At 39.9% G+C, this 20,127-nt stretch overlaps 1 protein-coding gene and 1 long non-coding RNA gene across 2 annotated transcripts in view; one reads left to right on the forward strand and one right to left on the reverse strand.

Moving 5' to 3' along the window:
- The window catches only part of PIP5K1B (phosphatidylinositol-4-phosphate 5-kinase type 1 beta), a 166,826-nt gene that overhangs the window by 129,589 nt on the left and 17,110 nt on the right, over positions 1-20,127 (forward strand). The gene's annotated exons all lie outside the window — the stretch shown is intronic.
- LOC117878958 lies at positions 1,519-13,432 on the reverse strand. Its single transcript, XR_004646150.1, has 3 exons — positions 13,322-13,432; positions 7,845-7,986; positions 1,519-1,827 (listed from the first exon to the last, which is right to left on the reverse strand). It is a non-coding gene; the product is annotated as an uncharacterized LOC117878958 (long non-coding RNA).

Raw genomic sequence — 20,127 nt, forward strand, 5'->3', positions numbered from 1 at the left:
GAGGACTCGTAGTGTCAGTTTATGGTGAGTTTTCATGGTCAGCCACCAATCTGACACCAACCCTCCTCCTGTTTCAACTGGGCTTCGAATTAGCTATGGTGGAGATTTTGGGGGGGGGAGTTGTTTTGTTTTGTTTTTAATTCATCTTTGCCATATACACCTCTACCTCGATATAATGCTGTCCTCGGGAGCCAAAAAATCTTACCGAGTTATAGGTGAAACGGCATTATATTGAACTTGCTTTGATCCATCGGAGTGCGAAGCCCCACCCTCCCGGAGCACTGCTTTACCGCATTGTATCCAAATTCGTGTTATATCGGGTCACGTTATATCGAGGTAGCGGTGTACCATCATGAAATTTTTCATGATGAAGATTTGAAGTCCTCTTAATCATGAAAAGATTCACATTGGTACATGACAAACGACCATAATAAATCTTATCAAATGTAAACATAATATATCTATGCTCTGCATATAAAGAGGTTAGTGTTTATAACAGTATGATGTTTTATTAGGTTAAAAGATATATTTTAAGAGTGCCTGCCTTTTTCTACTTATAATACCTTTTAGGTTGCTAGATTTTAAAAATTCTTTCAGATTTAATACATATTTACCCATTCATGCTCTTTCCTGACTACTTGTATCTCACTCAGCTTGGCAGTGAAAATAAATAGCTTCATGTTTGTTACTACAGTGAGTTGCTAATCTATTTCATTTTCTATGTCCAATGCGCTAGCACAACTATTACAATGTTAGGGTTGTGATATTACAAGTGAATGTAACATTCCAAACAAAAAACTATTTTTATTTCTATCTAAATATTCACTGTAAACATATCTATTCTTGGATTTTGTAATGATTATTTTAATATTAAATCCTAAACAAACCCAACATTCTCTTTAAGCTTTTGTCCACATATTCACAAACTTAATAGTAAGATGATAAACAAAAATGTTGAGAACATTTTCAAGGTTAATAGTGAAAGTGTTTTCAATTAACATTCCACATATTGATATGTTATGTGGCTGAGAGCAGAAAAAAAATATTTGTTTTAATTTAAAACTATTTATTTTAGATTTTTAAGTTTTTATTGTGTTTAGTAGAAATGTTTGCTGTAGGAAATTAAGAAGCTCATACATTCTTTGGTAGTTCAACTGTTCTAGGCTGTTTGGTCAGATTTGTGTCTACTAATTTGCATGGAGGTTGCATTTTTATTTTTATATATGTATATGTATATATGTGTATATATATAATAAAAAATTTTTTCAATGAGAGTCGTATCAACACAGACTTGTCTTGCAGACTTAATTTAGTATGTAAAGTTAAGCAAACAATTTGCATTTGCAGTACATTCTCAGGAAACACAAATTTGTGTGCATAAATTATTTGCATGCTCAGAAATTGTTGTGCCTAAAAATAGGTAGAAAGGGTGTAGAAAACTAGTGGGAGAGCAATTCCAATTTTCAGCTGAGGACACATTTGCTATGTCGCATGTAATCATTATTTTAAGGCCTTTATTATGGGATGTTGTATTCCTTATTTAACAGGAAGATAATTAAAGCACCTTTTTATGAATATTTCTTATAATATATGATTCTTTACAAATAAGTTTTAAAAGTAATATCTGTTTTCCATATGATTTCCTTGTTACATTACTGTGGTCAGCATAGGCTTGTTTGTGATTCTCTGAATTTCATACATGCTTACATAGAATGAAAAGGAATTAGCTCTTCATTTTGCTAGTATTTGGTGCTCTGCTTTCTTTCCTTTCTGATGTCATTTTTCTTCCTCACATGTATGAAATGTTTGCAAGTTTCTTTTGTAAATCTGCAAGGGGGGAGGGAAGCATTTTAATCACTTTTTACCACATTTTTGCTTCATCAATCCCATAAATTTAACTTACCACATAAATCATATTTACTACCATAAATAAATTAAATGAAATGAAATTAATGGAGATATCCCATCTCCTAGAACTGGAAGGGACCTTGAAATGCTCTGCAGGAGTAAAAATTGCATAAGGCATTCAGAATTTAGTGCATCAATTGTCCATATGTACATTCATACAAGGTTTTTTGTGCAGTCTTATAACGATATACTGCTTTGCATAGTCCTGTGTAGAGGAGGGGAAAAATTGTCAGGCAAATAGTTTATTTGCCCAAAAAATGCAGTTTTGGTTGACCCAAAACTATTAGTGAATTAGATGTGAATTTGCCACATGGTTTTGAACCATATTTGGGGGGGGGAGGGCAGAGACACGACTTCAGCACCTTTCACAAAATGGGGTGGGGAGCATGTGCTGCCTCCATCTCCCCTTCAACCTTTAGCCCAGCGGTTAGGGCACTCATTCAGTTCTCCCCTCTGCCTGATGTGGAGGAGGGACTTGAACTTGAGTCACCCACTGTCAGGAGAGTGCCCTAGCCACTGGGCTATGGGATATCCTGGGCAGGTCTCTCTCAATCTCTTGTTCCACTTATATAAATAATTAATTATTCATTGGGCCAGTAAGAGAATTAGAATGGCTCTGTCGACTAGTGGTCAGGCCATTGACATGGGAGGTGGAAGACCCAGGCAATCCAGACCAGTGAGAGGTTGTGCCTGCTCTGCAATCTTGGGTGCCTCACAATGCTTTGCTGTTGTAGCTCCCAACCAGGACCACTCACAGACAGCCAAACATTCTAACAGTATGCAGGTCACACCCTGAGTGTCTGTGTATAGCTATAGCCCTGGTCCACCAACTCTGACCCCAGCAACCTGTCAGCAACACACTAGTCACACGCTGGCTTCCAGCAGCTTTGGTTACTACCTGCAGGGTGACCCCAACAAACTCCCAGACCCATTTTCCTGTGGGTTATCCCTAGATAAAGTTCATTCCAGCTGTGAGGAAGGAGACCTGGAGACTCATGGTGAAAGAGGTTCCACATTGTTTGCTAAAATGCAGATTGTTTGGTTCCTGCTCCCCTTTGCTGCCAAAGAATGGCTACTTGACCAGTGATTGCCAATCAACTTTGATAACAACTGGCTAGAGATGTCAGCCTGTTATTTGTCTTTGAGAAATGGGTTTACTCCCACCCCCAGATTTGTCTGGTAAACACAGTGTAGTCATAATTTCACTTTATCCATAACTCTTAATTTGCATTTTGTTCATATGTTACAGAAGGATATTGATGACCGAAAGGTATTGATGACCATTGTGGTGTTAGTTTTTAAATAACTCCTATTTTGCACAAAGACCATTACAATAATATGTTGGGTGTGAATAAAGGGGTGCTTTTGGTCACATGGGAGGTGGCAGACCCAGGTTCCAGCCCTCCTGCCCCAGTGACTAATTTATACAGATTTTAAAAGCTTAAACAGGAGAGAATGAGACACCCATCCCCGACTACCCCAATGGCCAGTAGTTACAGCATTCCCCTGAGAGGTGAGGGACCCTGTTCAAATCCCTCCTACACATCGGGCAAAGGGGCAATAGAACTGGGGTGCGTCACATTCCAGGTGAGCACCATAACTGCTGGGCTCAATGCTATAAGGGAACTGCCGCCTCCTCTTCCGTTGGCTGTTTTGTGAATCTAGCTCAGGTTGAACAAAACATTTCATTTGACCAAAGCAAAATTTTTGTGGAACTATTTTGGTTGAAATATTTTGGAATTTTCAGTTGCTAGTTTTTCTTGAATATGAATAAAGAATCAATAGGTTTTTTGCTTGCTGGATATATGTTTAGAACCTGCATTTAGGACACATTCACTAGCAGTTAGCTTTAGGTTGATGTGTGCAGACAAAACATTACCATGCTCACCTACTCAGAGAACCAATTGGATTTGTGTGTTTCAAAACTTTGCTAAAACTTACAAACAGAATGAGACTTAAATGTTTTCATTCCAAGACCATTTTTGGACACACACTTACGTAATTTCCATACAATGTATTTTGTAAATGCTCAAAAGGCCATATGGGAGGTTGCTTGCGTTCTGTGTTTATCTTTAACAGCCAAAGCCACTACCTGCACTTTTAGTATCTCCTGCAGCTAAAAATTCCCCATAAAAGTGCAGACTTCATTACTCTGCCCTCCCCACAACTTGGAACAGCCTGCAATAAGGTTGGGGATGTGTTAAATACAGTAATGAATAATTAAAGGATTTGAGTTAAGGCTGTCAATCGCAGTTAACTCACGCGATTAACTCAAAAAAATTAGTCGTGATTAATTGCAGTTTTACTCACACTATTAAACAATAGAATACCAATTTAAATGTATTAAAAATTTTGGATGTTTTTCTACATTTTAAAATATATTGATTTAAATTACAACACAGAATACAAAGTTGACAATGCTCACTTTATATATTTTTATTACAAATATCTGCACTGTAAAAATAGCAATGCACTGTATGAGGTGAATTGAAAAATACTAAGTACAGTAGTCCAATCTCTTTATCGTGAAAGTGCAGCTTACAAATGTAGATTTTTTTTTTTTTACATAACTGCACTCAAAAAACAAAACAATGTGAAAATTTAGAGTCTACAAGTCCACTCAATCCTACTTCTTGTTCAGCCCATCGCTCAGACAAACGCCTGTTTTCACTTTCAGGTGACATTGTAAACAAGAAGCGGGAAATTATCTCCTGCAAATTTGGAGATATATCTATCTCATAGAACTGGAAGGGACCTCGAAAGGTCATTGAGTCCAGCCCCCTGCCTTCACTAGCAGGACCAAGTACTGATTTTTGCTCCAGATCCCTAGATGGACCCCTCAAGGATTGAACTCACAACCATGGGTTTAGCAGGCCAATGCTCAAACCACTGAGCTCAAACTTGTTTGTCTGAGCGATTGGCTGAACAAGCAGGACTGAGTGAACTTGTAGAATTATGTACAAAAAATAACTGCATTCAAAAATAAAACAATGTAAAACCTTAGAGCCTACATTTGTAAGTTCAACTTTTATGATAGAGATTGCACTACTGTACTTGTATTAGATTAATTGAATTACTGTTTCTTTTGTTTTTTACAGTGCAAATATTTGTAATAAAAATAAAGTGAGCACTGTGCACTTTGTATTCTGTGTTGTAATTGAAATCAATATATTTGAAAATGTAGAAAACATCTAAAACTATTTAAATTGTAATTTATTAACAGTGCGATTATTGGCGAATAATTTTTTTAATCGCTTGACAGCCCTAATTTGAGTACATGCACACAGCTACAGATTGTGCAGAAATGAACAACTAAGCATTGTAACTATGTGCTTATGTTTGCCTTGGTATTATCTTTGCACATGATGTAAAATACATTACCAAGTGTGTGTCTTTTTCTGGCCAAGGTAACATCTTTCATTCCTAGAAGTATACTTGCCTGCCCGCTTCTGTATGTATATGGAGACTGGTAGGACTGAGTCATTTCTGGACTATGCTTGTCCAAACCCTTTGCAGTGAAATGCATTGTTTTGGAAGTTTGTTATGAAAGCAAAAGCACTGAGGCTCGCATGGCTGTGTAAGAAATACCAGCCATGTGCTGGTCCCAGGATCCCAACCATATATACTACTCCACGTTTCAGGGTCTTTTGACTTCAGCTCCTTTCCTCCTTGTGACTTTGGGCACAGGCTTCTTTAATTCATTCTCCTTTTGCATACGTATTATGGGGATTCAACCATACAATGAAATCAATGGCTAGTTGGGTTTAGAAACTTCAGCCCTACTGGTTTGCCCAGGAAGTCTGTGGCATAGCTGAGGATTCCCTGAGTGCTACTTTAGCACCCTAACAAGATCAACCTTCTTCTCTTATGGAAGCAGATAGTGCCTTTGTTTTCAATCCAGTGGTACCACACAATTTGCTTAGTAAACAACCATTTATATTTAATGAAAACCAAGAAAATACTCTAAATACTCTGAAATAATTTTTAAATACAGGCTATTCGATAATGAATCTATCATGTTCTCCCAATATAGACATTCACAAACTTTTTGCTGCTATGCTAAAATCCTACATTTTTAATAACTCCTATGCTGTACTTTAGTGCTCTCCTATAAACTTGTTCTTTTTTCCCCCCTGGTTCATCTTCAGCAATTGTCTGTCTTTAGTGTGGCCTGTAATGTAGTGCATACCACCAGGATCCTATAGAATTGGAATAGGACTGCAAGAGTCTCTCCAGAATCAAATAATTCTGGCTTGTCAGCAAAACAGAAGTCTAGTCAGTGGATCCTTCTAGCTAGCAGTTCTTCCTCCACTGTTACTAGATGACTGCCTCTCCTCAGCTTGTGTTTCAGAATGGAAGATCTTGCTCCGTAGCCACAATGCCACAGGTGCTGATGACCCAGGCCTAATACCCAGCATACCTCCCAGCCTTACATGATTTTCTTCAGCCAAAGTCCCATAGGGCTTTTAATTACTATTATATTTCTCTCCTAAGCTCTGGCTCAGCCCTCAGGCAGAGTATGTAGGACAGACAGAAAACCTCTTGCCCATGATGGTTTCTGTTTGGTTTAAAGAAACCTAATGATCATGCTCAATAACGGCTAATGCACGAGGGTTGCTACGTGTCCAAGTTTTCCCAGGATCATCCATTTCTTGAGGTAGCTGCCCCAAGAAATCTGTAAGGATGCTCGGAACACACTGACAGCCGTCTAGATTTATGGGCTCAGGATCACCCTGGATGTCCTGTTTTTTTGCACCTCCAAGGTGGCAACTCTGTACTATGCCCTTTTGGATGATTTGGGGCACTTCCTGCTGGCAGGTGATGCAAAAATACCAATCCCTCCTCGCCATAGCTGCTCTCCTTTTCTTTGGACATAAACACATGCTTTATGCTGCAGCACTTTTTTACATTTTGCCTACATTTTATGGCACATTGGGTAATCCTCAATCCTTGTGGGAAAAAGATTAAATGAAATTGATACTTTAGGTGTACTTTGATATTTTGGGAGATTAGATTTTTGTGTTTTAAATTTATGAGGAACTTCGATTGCAAAGCCATTACTCCATGAGCTTTCTTTGATAAAAAGGAAGCCCAAAGCAGGCTTTGACATTAAAACTGAAAGATTTGTTTACAAACATGACCCATTTTCAGCCCTTAAATATTTAACAGACTATTACTTTGCTAAATTATTTAATATCATTCCAATCTGTCATGTTCTGTATCTGTATTTTAGGAAGCCTCTTGGCATAAAGTACAGAATGAGGAAACTGCTTGTATGTAGACAGGAATCCCTTTATTATATTTACTAAATAAAATGTATACTGCATGTATGCTTAGTAGTTATATATCTATCTGTGTGTGTTCATGACTTTCATTAATGTTAAGGGAATATACTCATGGATCAGTGGGGAAAATGGAATCCATTAATTGCCTGTTGAAAAACAAATCATTAATTTTGAACAGCATGGTGTTGCTTGACAAAGATTTTCATTTGGAGTATTAGCTTTAATTTATTGAAACATAAATGGTTTTTATCAACTATGCATTTAACTATTTTTCAGTGGGAGGGGAAAGTTTCTTAGAGGAAAGAAACTCTGCATGCCCTCGAGAGAGAGTGAAAACCACCCGGATGTGCTATGGCAATGAGGAATTTCGTCTGTGTTAAGGAGGGTATCCGCTACCTCAGTGATTCCGCTGGGTTCAGTGGGATTACTTGTGTGTTTAACGTTAAGCATATGCAGAAGTGCTTTGCTGAAGCTGAAGGCTGTACTGTGAAAGTATGGGGTTTTGAGAATCCTGGGCTCTGTTGTAGATTAGAACACACACAACTAAATGGTAGTCGATGCACCATGGCCCAGCAAAGAGGCTTGTCATTGAGGTGAAGTAGGGACCTATAAACAGTCATAAAATCCTGACATCGGTAGCATTATGCATACCTGTATCTGAGCACTACTGGGTTGCCCCCTTTCAGCATGCCATTCTTCAAACTTTGAATAGCTGGAGGAGAATTAGAGAAGCCATAACTGCAGCAGGAAGCAGGTGGGAATGGCCAAATTGAGATTTCCAGGGTAGCAGGGCCTCACGAACAAAACAGAAACAAGAGGTAGGGAAATGATGACTAATGCAGGGCAAATAATGTGTAATAAATACTTTAGTCAATGGCTTTGGCTTTCTTCTATTTGTAAATTGACAGTTGTCATGGTTTTGGGGTAGGGGTCAGGGCAAAAGAGGGAGTCTCAGTTAAGTGGTTTTGCCAGATAAGCAGTGCCAAATACTAATTTCATAAGGAAATAAAATTTCTCCCATTATGAAGTCTTCAAAGACTTTCTTCTCCTTCTCAAGTAGATCTTCTTTTGATGCTATGGTTGTTTTAATGCTTGACTGGGCAACAAAATGGCAGATGAAATTTAATGTTGATAAATGCAAAGTAATGCATGTTGGAAAACATAATCCTAACTATACATATAAAAGGATGGGGTCTAAATTAGCTGTTACCACTCAAGAAAGATCTTGGAGTCATTGTGGATAGTTCTCTGAAATCATCCACTCAATGTGCAGTGGCAGTCAAAAAAAAGCAAACAGAATGTTGGGAATCAAGAAAGATAGATAATAAGACAGAAAATATCATATTGCCTCTATATAAATCCATGGTACGCCCAAACCTTGAATACTGCGTGCAGATGTGGTCATCCCATCTCAAAAAATATATATTGGGATTGGAAAATGATTAAGGGTATAGAACTGCTTCTGTATGAGGAGAAATTAGTAAGACTGGGACTTTTCAGCTTGGAAAAGAAACGACTAAGGGGGGATATGATAGAGGTCTATAAAATCATGAGTAGTATAGAGAAAGTAAATAAGGAAGTGTTATTTACTCCTTCTCATAATACAAGAACAAGGGGCCACCAAATGAAATTAATAGGTAGCAAGTTTAAAACAAACACAAGAAAGTATTTTTTCACGCAACGCACTGTTAACCTCTGGAACTCCTTGCCAGAGGGTGTTGTGAAGGCCAATACTATAACAGGGTTCAAAAGGGAGCTAGATCGATTCGTGGAAGATATTAGCCAGGACGGGCAGAAATGGTGTCCCTAGCCTCTGTTTACCAGAAGCTGGGATTGGGTGATAGGGTATGGATAACTTGATAACCTGTCTGTTCATTCCCTTTAAGGCACCTGCCATTGGCCACTGTCAGAGGACAGGATACTGGGCTTGATGGACCTTTGGTCTGACTCAATATGGCCATTCTTATGACTACAGTCAATAACATACATGTGTGCTCAGTTTAAGTCCCATTATTTGAAAGAGTTCAACCTTACCTTCGAAAATGTATATTCTTGTATGTAATCCTGTGCATTGTTTATGTAACAGAAGTGACTGCAATATTTGTTTCTCTATTTGCTAAAGCAGAGTGCTAAAACTTCTTCACACAGCAAAAATTTAAAAACACATAATTATATCCAAAATGGTCAAGTGCAGTATCAGTTGCCATGACTGTGTAAAAGGACCTGAACTCGTTTTCTGTTTTTAAACCTGCAAAGAGCTCAGTCAGGTCATGGTCTTTATGGAAGTCCAGTGCCACCTACTGAAATATTGTAAATGGTAGCTTGGGGGCCCAGCAATAAAATATAGCAGGATATTTTATGATTGTAAAGGAGTAAAGAACTGGATTTCTATAACCAGAATGTGCTGAGAACTTCATGTAATATGAAGTATGCAGGGCCGGCACTTCCATTTAGGCGACCTAGGCGGTCGCCTAGGGCACCAGGATTTGCGGGGGGGGGGGGGGCATCTTTTCGCCGCCGTGGGCGGCAATTCGGCGGCGGGGGGTCCTTCTGCGCTCCGGGTCTTTGGCGGCAATTCTGCAGCGGGTTCTTCACTTGCTCCAGGACCCGCCGCCGAAGTGCCCTGAAGACCAGGAGCGCGGAAGGACACCTTCCCCCCCCACACACACCCCCGCCACAGAATTGCCGACGACAACTGGGAGCGCGGAGGACCCCTGCCTAGGGCACCAAAAACCCTGGCGCAGCTCCTGGAAGTATATTAATACTGGAAGAAATGTTGCATGTTCTGTCTCCTCTTTAGTTTTTCTGTTCATAGAAAATTCCTACTTCTTGCTAGCTTCTTTCCTAGGCTAGCCCTTCTTTCTGAAGGATGCAAGCTGGTGTGTCTGTAGGATGGGTTTTCTCCATTTTTCTTCATTTCTCTCCTGTTTGCTGCCTCTTAGCTGTGTTTTTTCAATTGCTTCTTTTCTTCTCCCTATTTTTCCTGTCTGCTCCTTTGTTCTAGCTTTCTCTATTGCTCTTTTCCTCTGTTTCCCTGTGGTTCTCTTCCCCTTCTGCCTACTGTTTTTGCTTTCAGTCTATCCCTCTGTCATGCCTGTGTACTAAAAAGTTCATAATATTACACAAAAATTGCAAGATCCATAGGCAAAGGCTGTGGCATTCTCTTTTAAAACAATGAGAACACAAAGGAAATATCTTCAGGACTTGTTTGTGAGGTTTAATTTAAAAGTAGCTAATCAATACATCTCATAAGAACTTTATAATGAAACATGTATCTTTTGTCAAAAAGCCACTTTCTAAATAAAAAGCAACATCTCCTTTTGTGACTTGTGCCACATGTAATGAATTCATTCAATTGCATAATCTGTCCTTGTGAGTTCTGTATGGGTGTTAGGTTAAACAGTAAAACTTACTCCACTTCTATCAGATAAGATTTCATCTGTATATGGTTTTTTTGACTGTTCTGTTCTCTATAGTTTTTATACCATAGCTTGAAGAAAGTAAGGTAACCAGAGAGAAACACTAATATTGTGTTTCTATAGAACATAGACATCACTGATGATGATTACTATAATTCAGGTTGCAAAACACTTTATATTGTATCCTCCTCCTTGTTTTTATACTGTTAAAACTTGCTGAAACAGTAATGTTTTGGTCTGAAACATCTTATGCCTGGACTTCTTGTGAAAATGAATATATGTGAGAGCAGATGGGAGAGTTTGCAAAATCTACTCAACTGTTTTGTTCCCTCTCTCTCCCCTCCTCCAAGGTGGGCGGGAGTTAAAATAGCTTTCCATTGTAAGAAATTTCTAACTACACTTAAAAAAAAAAAAAAAAAAAAAAAGGCGGGGGGAGGTGGGGGACTGTAACATTGACTTGTATTCAGCAAAATGAGACCAACAACAGAGATGGAACCTCATTCCACTTTGACCCCGTTCACTTCTGTGTGACCTGCTAAACTTAATTGGGACCATTTAATTGCTAGTATTAATCGCAGGAAACATTCCATTTATGAAACTCTTGGGAAAACTAAATGCAAAAAATTCAAATTCAATGTAAAATCTGTTGCTTACGCATATATTTAGTAGTAGTGTTTTTCCGGTTAAATACATGGCTTAATCTGTTATTGCATAATAGAATGTGTACCTTCAAACCTATATGGTGTGCAGGTATGTAGACATCACTATGGAAACCTGAACTTTTGCACGTCCAGGCTTTTGATGATTTTAAGAGTTGCATTAAGAGATTTTGTGCATTTACTGTATATAGTTTTTTTTGGAGCAGTACTGATACACATGCCAGTTTCGGTTCAATTACTAATTTAAGATTCAAAAGAGTAGGCAGTAATTTGTTTGAATGGTTGGAAAGTTGGTTGAGGCAGTATTTCATCTTGTCTGCAAAGCTTTGCACATTTGAAAGGCTGTGCTATCTTTCTTTTTTAGAAAAGGGTTCCAGCTGCAGTAATTAACACATTTCTCAATTTTGATGCACCATGTATAAAATGTTTTATGCCTACAGTATGAAACAAATGATGTCACCAGAATATATCAATTACCTGTTCCTCTTGAGGATAAATATTTTATTGAAACTAAGGATTGGTGACAGGGTTCAGTAGTAGGAAACCTTGTACTAAAGTATTATACAAAAGAGGAAAATGTGATAGCAGGATTGAAAATTATACTGTTGTAAGCCAGGATTTGAGGTATACAGAGTTGGATCAGTATCACAAAAGTACTGCTAGACCAAAAGGCCAATGTAAGTTTTTGACAGTTTTAAAGCCTGATATTTTCTGAGTCACATGCACTACAATAATATTATTTATGCCGTTGGAAAGCGTAGAATTCCTTCTGTCCAATGATATCATCACTAACCTTAGCATCGTTTTAATGTAATATTAGTGGCTAAATTTTAGGGCAGGGGGGGAACACGGACAGAAATCTGTCTCATTATTGCACTGGTCCTACACCAGTTATCTGAAAGGTTGTTTGTCTCTGAATACTAAGTAGACAAGACTTTTTAAATATGCATTCTAAGTAATCTTAACTAACAATGCCTCAGTTCGATTTGTATTACATTTATTGCAGTAGCCCAAATATCTCCTTGAATTAGGCACTGCACATATGCATAGCAAAAGATGGTCACTTCCCTGAAGAGTTTACAATCTAGGAAGAATTTAATTTGAAATTTTCTTTATTGAAGTTTGGGTTGTTTGAGGTACTTTGACAGCAGAAGGAATATTGACTCACTCATGAATTCAGATACAAGATTTGAAATTACTGTTTACTGCTGAGACCAAGGATTGATTTGGGTTTTCAGAAAAGAAATCCAGTTTTTTTCTTCATTTAGAGAGTTCTGTACCATTTAAACGTACTCTTTTTTTTTACTCAATGAGACATTAGAGGATGTTTAATAATGTATGTGTCTTTGCTATAAATCTTGCATTAGTTGGTTTGTGAGTTTATGGTACTGCTCTACTGAGCTACTCAAAAATAGTTATCAATAGTTTCCTGTCAAACTAGGAAGAACAACCTAGAGGGGTTCTGCAGGGGTTTGTCCTGGATCCAATACTATTAAGTATTTTCATTAATGAATTGGATAATGGAGTGGAGAGTGTTCATAAAATGTGTGGGTGACACCAACCTGGAAGGGGTTGCTAGCACTTTGGAGGACAGAATTAGAATTCAACACAACCTTGACAAATTGGAAAATTGGTTTGAAATCAACCAGATGAAACTCAATATAGGCAAGTGCAAAGTACTACAAGCAGGTCAAGTTTATTATCAGTGACTTAGCCGGAGACCAATGCACCAAAAACAAAATATATTACTGTAAAGCTTAAAACTAAATCCAAAATTTTAGAATATTAAAATAATATAAATACAAATGTCGAAAGACCATAAAGTGATTAAGCCATATATATGCACCATGCCACTTGCCTTTTCCTTATTTTATTGGCTGACCATGCAAATAGGGCAATAGGACAATCGCTTTGATCAGATATGTAATTTCCTAATAAATACTCTGTTTTCTGAGAGGTCATAGAAAAAGGACAAAACCATGGAAAGCCATTTTGACCTCAAGTGGCAGTACAGATTACAACAAAATAAATAATTGGATAGGTCTTCTACCTGCTCAGAGCCGCATGGACAGAAGTGGTTATGTTTCTTGATGTCAGTACATCAGCCTTCTAAGGGTATGTCTCCACTGGGGGAAGGGGAGATGGAACCACGGTTGGCAAGTCTCAGAGCCCCGGTGAACTGACTCAGGGCTTTAGCAGGGTTTGGGCTATGGGGCTAAAAGTAGCAGTGTAGGTGTTGCCACTCAGGCTGAAGCCCAGGCTCTGAGACTCTCCCCCCTCGCCAGTTTTCAGAGCCTGGGCTCCACCCCAAGTGGGAAGGTCTACCCTCCTATTTTAAGCCTCAGAACATAAGCCCCGTGAACCCAAGTCAGTTGATCTGGGCTCTGAAATTTGCTGCTACAGGGTTTTGTGTGTGTTTAAGTGTAGACATACCCTAAGTAATCTGACTGCATAAATTGAAAACGGAGAGCTCCTTAACTTGTTATTGGACAAACTGTCTAAATAACTTGCATACCCTGGGTTCTTTTTAACAAAGGGGAACCAAGGAGACACATTTGTAATGGAAATAACTGCCATGTCTAATTGTTTATTAATATCCTCTAATCTCAACTTGATTAGGGATTTCATGTTTTTAAAATAAGTCTAATCATTTTCAATTTTGAGAGGCCTAGAGAATGTAAAGAATTCTGAATGTATTCTAACCAAGGAAATTTACATGACAAAGCCAGTCTGAGCTGTTTCTCTAAGCATAGCCTGGGCAGGCGTTGTGGTGCCAGAAATTGATATTATGATATTGCAGCAAAGTACTACACTTAAGGAGGAAAAATCAAATGCACACGTACAAAATGGAGAATAACTGGCTATGCAGTAGTACTGCAGAAAATATCTGGGGGTTATAGTGGATCACAAATTGAATATGAATTAACAATGCGATGCAGTTGCAAAGAAGGCTAATATCATTTTAGGGGATATTAACAGGAGTATCATATGTAAAACATGGGAGGTAATTGTTCCACTTTACTTGGCACTGGTGAGGCCTCCTCTGGAGTATTGTGTGCTGATTTGGGCACTACACTTTTAAAAGGATGTGGACAAATTGGAGAAAGCCCAGAGGAGAGCAACAAAAATACGTTTTGAAAACCTGGCCTATGAGGTCATGTTTATTCTTGAGAAAAGAAGATTGAGGTTGAACCTGACAAGTCTTCAAATACGTGAAGGGCTGTTACAAAAACGATGGTGATCAATTGTTCTCCATGTCCACAGAAAGTAGGACAAGAAGTAACCAGCTTAATCTGCATCAAAAGAGAGGTAGGTTAGAAATCAGGAAAAACTTTCTAACTATAAGGATAGTTAAGTGCTGGACTAGGTTACCAAGGGAGGTTGTGGAATCCTTGTCACTGGAGATTTTTAAGAATAGGTTATACAAACCACCTGTCAGGGATAGTCTAGGTATACTTGATCCTGCCTTGGGTAGGTGGGATGTGGACTAGATGACCTCTTGTAGTCCATTCCAGTCCTACATTTCTATGATTCTTATGAAACTATTCCTTGTATTGACACATTAAAATATTATCTTTGGTGATGTTAGAAACTAGAGGCAAATATTTAGGTTTTGATACAACTTCTGCATACTTTGTACTGTTAAATCTCTCAGTGAATGAACAGCAAAAATAAAAAAATAAAAAATCCCTAATCAGGAGCTGCACCAGGGTTTTTGCCGCCCTAGCGGCAGCGCTCCTCCTCTGAGCATTCGGCGGCGGGGGTCCTTCCGCTCTGCGTCTTCGGGGCACTTCGGCAACAGGTCCCGGAGTGAGTGAAGGACCCGCTGCTGAATTTCTGCTGAAGACCCGGAGCGGAAGGAACCCCCCCACTGACCAATTTCCGCTGAGGGCGGCAAAATGCCGCCCCCAAATCCTGCTGCCCTAGGCGACCACCTAGGGTCGCCTAGTGGAAGCACCGGCCCTGTCCCTAATTGAGTAAGAAGAATTTTCTGGATCCCAAAAGAAATATTTGGTAGACCATCTGCCCATGTAGATACAAGGAGGCAAATAGATGAATAAACAACAGCTAAAGATATCAAATAAGAATCCAACATCTGTGGCAAAAACTGACAGTTTGTTTTGTCATAAGTCATCTATTCTAACTAGGGATCCTCAGTAACAAGTAATAAACCACCAAGGTTGCAAAAACTACCAACAAAAGTTTTTATGTAAAAATTATAGTTCAGTAGTTTTGGAAGGTCTTTTAACGTAATGAAAGATGTGACCAGTGGGTAAGACAAAGCTAGGTGAAAGAGACAGACAATAATTTTGAGGTTTAAAAGGCTGGTCCATATCTAATGGCCTCTTACAACCAGAGTATAAACTAGCGAAGGAGAAGAGGGCTTCTGTCATGTGATAGACTGGTTCCTCCATCTAAACTCAATGAGCGAATGACTTAAAAACTCACTCTGATTGGCTTCTGTAGAAAGGATTACATTCTCTCCAGCTGGACCCAGTCATTACCACTGAGCTGGAGGTTTTTTTGGTCAGATGCGAAACTGAATCAAGATCCAGCCTCCCAGAAGCTATACATGCTGCCCACTTGCAACACCTTCTGTAGCTGGGAATAAAACACTGAGTGGGCTTTTAAATGCTGGTCTCTTGTTTTCAGCCCTATTGTGCTGAAAATGTATGCCAACTGCTGTTATGATTTACCATGGAAGCTGCATAAAAGTATTGACTTGGTCATCTTCATGGATTGGATCTCCTGCTTCCATGATGTTTACCGATTCATAAGTTATGGTTTGCAATTAGCTTAGATCTGGGAGCACAAAAGAACTTTCCTGTCAATCTACTTCACTGCAAAGCCAGCATTAAAAAAGTTAGTCCTGCTTATTGTTTTTCTGTAGCTGTATCTTTGGTACTTAATAGTGAGTGCAGTGCAAATAAAATATCATTGATAGTTTCCTTATAATACAATTTGTTCCTTTTTTATAGACCAAAAAGCAGTGTTGGGCTTCAGCAGTGATGCCACTGCTGACATATATTAGATCAGGGGTGGCCAACCTGTGGCTCCGGAGCCACGTGCGGCTCTTCAGAAGTTAATATGCGGCTCCTTGTTTAGGCACAGACTCCTGGGCTGGAGCTACAGGCGCCAACTTTCCAATGTGCCGGAGGGTGCTCACTGCTCAACCCCTGGCTCTGTCACAGCCCTGTCCCCACTCCACCCCTTCCTGCCACCTCCCCCGAGCCTGCCATGCCCTCACTCCTCCCCCTCTGAGCATCCTGCATGCCACAAAACAACTGATCGGAAGGGAGGGGGAGGTGCTGATTGGCGGGGCTGCCAGTGGGCGGGAAGCGCTGGGAGCCAGGGCGGAGCTGATGCAGGGCTGTTGACGTATTACTGTAGCTCTTTGGCATTGTACGTTGGTAAATTCTGGCTCCTCAAGCTCAGGTTGCCCACCCCTGTATTAGACTAATTATTCAGTCATACCAAATAGGTCCATAAAGAGTGAGTTGTCTCCGTGCAAATATGTACATGTATTTGGATGCATTTTCCACAGCTTTTAAAAGCTCATTTGTTAGGACATCTGTTTTACTGCCCATGTAGCTGCTACTTTACTTAGCCATTGTGAAACAAGGCTGTTTTCTGCCCTCCTTCTGTAAGCACTGCATTTGAAAACTTTATATCCAGGGTTGATATGCTGTAGGCTGCCTCAGAAAAGCTTAATATTCTATCATGAGAACCCTCATGTTTATGGGAAAGTTGTCAGTGTGCAGCTATTCTAGGTGCTGATGCATAGGGGTAAATATTGTGAGATACTCGAGTAATGAGTATAATGTTCATCTATATTAGATGATAGTAACACTACAATACACCAGAGCCACACCTTATACTGAAGAAACTGTGACATTAATTTAGCCTATACGAAAGCAGTTGATAGTTTCAATTCAGTTCCTACAAGATATGTCCATATCACCCCCCAAAAAATCTATTTATGCCTGTCCTGCTAATTGGCACACTTGCTGGAGTTCTGCGGAGGCATATATCGAATTGGTGTGGAGACTAAATGATCCCATTACTCCTACAGGTAGACCAGAGTCAAAGCTTACTGACAGAGCAGCATAGGGAAGCTTGCATTTTCAATGCCATATCTTTTCTATAACTAGCGTTTTCCAGAATTTTCAATTTTGGGACCTTTTAAATGACCAGTACAATTCAATAAAAATAAGTAAATAAAGACAGGAGATTTTGTTGAAGAGTAAAAATGTCTGTGTTCAAATTTAGGAAGGTTTGAGGGTTTCCTACCAGATTTTCAGTCTGTTGATTTCCACCCTCCCCCGCAAATAGGTTTGCCAGATTTTTGTGCAATCAGTTTTTTGACCTAGTCTGACATTGTTACCCTCATTTGTTAGAAAGCTAGGAGCAGTATGTAAGCATGTAAGAGTTGTGCTGTTACATATTTACCATAGGTTTAGCTTAGTTTTGATTATTCTATCAGTAACTTTGCGCCCAATCCCGCAACCCTGATTTATGTGAGTAATCCTTAACCAGGACAAAATCAACATACTTGTTGCATCTCATGTCCATGGCAGGGTTTCTGCAATTCATCTAAGTAGGTAAAGGTTTTACTTTCTCAAGCAACATCTGTTCTAGCTGAGGAGCAGATAAAAATGGAGTCTGTTCACTTGAGTGCATTTACCAGATTGTGCTGAGGAGGAGCGAGGGCGTTTAGCTGTTCTCCATGCTATAACACAATGGCAGATTACAGCACCTCTCAAAGTTGGATCCAGTTGCTCAGCAAACAATAAGGGAAGGCCTGTTTGATTCTCATCATATACCTCTAAAAGGAAAAGACAACCAGAGTAGGCCTAGCTTTAAACATAGCTTCCGCCTATTGCATGGTCTCTCCTACTGTTCTAGAAATTGTCATAACACAATGAAGAAAACAATTTTAATAAACCTAAATGACTGGTTTCTGCCATCAGACTGATTTCCAACTGAGGAGCCTTATTGGCGCAGGCAGTATGTTCTTTTGTATTTCTGTGCTAGTTTGCTGCAGACAGTGTATTACTGAAGTGACATTACAGTATTATCAATAAACATTAAACTGCAGCTTAATGTGTGGCAGAACTTGGCTCTTGGCAAAGGCTATAGCCTGCATTCTGGCACCAGCATGGGTTCCAAATGCAAACTAATGTGCTGGTGACTCAGAATTTCCACTTTCTCCTTTACTCACTTTACAGATTAGCTTCCCAGTACTGACAGTCCTTGTTCACATGCCCTTTCCAGCAATGATTCCAAACCAGATGCTTCACCTAAAAATAAGACACAAACTTCTCAGGTATATAAATAAAGGGGAGCTTCTACCTGCTGTTCCAAGTTTGCAAAGTGGGGGGGAGGGATAGCTCAGTGGTTTGAGCATTGGCCTGCTAAACCCAGGGTTGAGAGTTCAATCCTTGAGGGGGCCACTTGGGAATCTGGGGCAAAATCAGTACTTGGTCCTGCTAGTGAAGGCAGGGGACTGGACTCGATGACCTTTCAAGGTCCCTTCCAGTTCTAGGAAATGGGATATCTCCATTAATTATAAATTATAAAGTACTGATTTTTTTTTCAGTCTGTAAAAGCTAACATTTTCTTATAGTATCAGTTACATTTTCTGTAATTTTCCAATTACTGAACTTCAAGGTAGATTAAAAAGAAGCTCTGTTCTGCCACTAGGATATTACAGGTTCCTGTGTTACTCTTTTTGGCATCATCATAACCTTTTTCTGTTTACTGCAAAATGAAGAGCTGCCTATGAAATGTGAGTGCACCTGACCATCCCTGTCCAGGGACAAAGGTGACATTTTATCAGTGCTGCCAAGACTTCTGACAACAACTTTTCTGGTGTTGGTTACTATTGTCCCTACCATTGAAGTCCATTGTACTCCACTTTATCACACACATAATCCAGTTTCTCTAGTTCTTGTAACATGGCCAGCCCATTGACACACTGCAGCTTTTTCACAGTATTTGAGACAGCCTTTATCTTGGGTTTTGCATTGTCTGGTTCACCAGGTAGCTCTGAGCATGCCTTTTTCAAGGATTTGTAGTTGAGCTTTTACTTTCTACCCCATCTTCTATAGAAAGAAAGAAAAAGAAAGAAAGGGTGGTGATTTCCTTGTTGCTATCCCTCCACACAACAGTGAGGTTCCCCTGCAGCATGGGACCTGATCAACTGAAATCTTATGACCACCGGAGGAAGGCCCCATCTAATAAACAGCTCTGTGCTGGAGACTGTCACCTTTTTATGAATGGCTGCTAAAGGGATGACCTGTGACCATTTGAAATGATAGTCACAGAAGCAAGAGGCAGCTTGCTGTCCACATAGATACATGTAGGGAGTTCAATTACAGGAAGAAATGTGCTGGCTCACGCACTTCCTATTGTCTCATTCCTCTTCCTTTTTCTCCTATGATACCTTCTTTCCCTTGGGACAGGGGTCCACAACGTGGTGCCCATGGGTGTCATGGTGCCCGCCTGGGCATCTAAGTGCGCCCGCGTACTGGCTGGCGGACGAGCATCAGCCGAAATGCCGCCGACAAGCAGCAGCATCCAGAGGCGTCGCTGCCGAAATGCCGCCGATTTTTGGTGGCATTTCAGCGGCAACGCCTCTGGATGACGCTGCTTGTCGGCGGCATTTCGGCGGCGACGCATATTGACATTGCTGCTTGTCGGCGGCATTTCGGCGGATGCTTGTCCACCGCCACGGTCCTCTGTGGCTCATCATCTGGCACCCGCCAGACAAAAAAGGTTGGGGACCACGGTCTTGGGGTCTTAACTCCCAAACCAATGATTTATCTTATCATTGGGTTTTTTACTCTTCCCTCT

Source organism: Trachemys scripta, chromosome 6 (assembly GCF_013100865.1).
Source record: "Trachemys scripta elegans isolate TJP31775 chromosome 6, CAS_Tse_1.0, whole genome shotgun sequence".
In the NCBI taxonomy this organism is placed as follows: Eukaryota; Metazoa; Chordata; order Testudines; family Emydidae; genus Trachemys; species Trachemys scripta.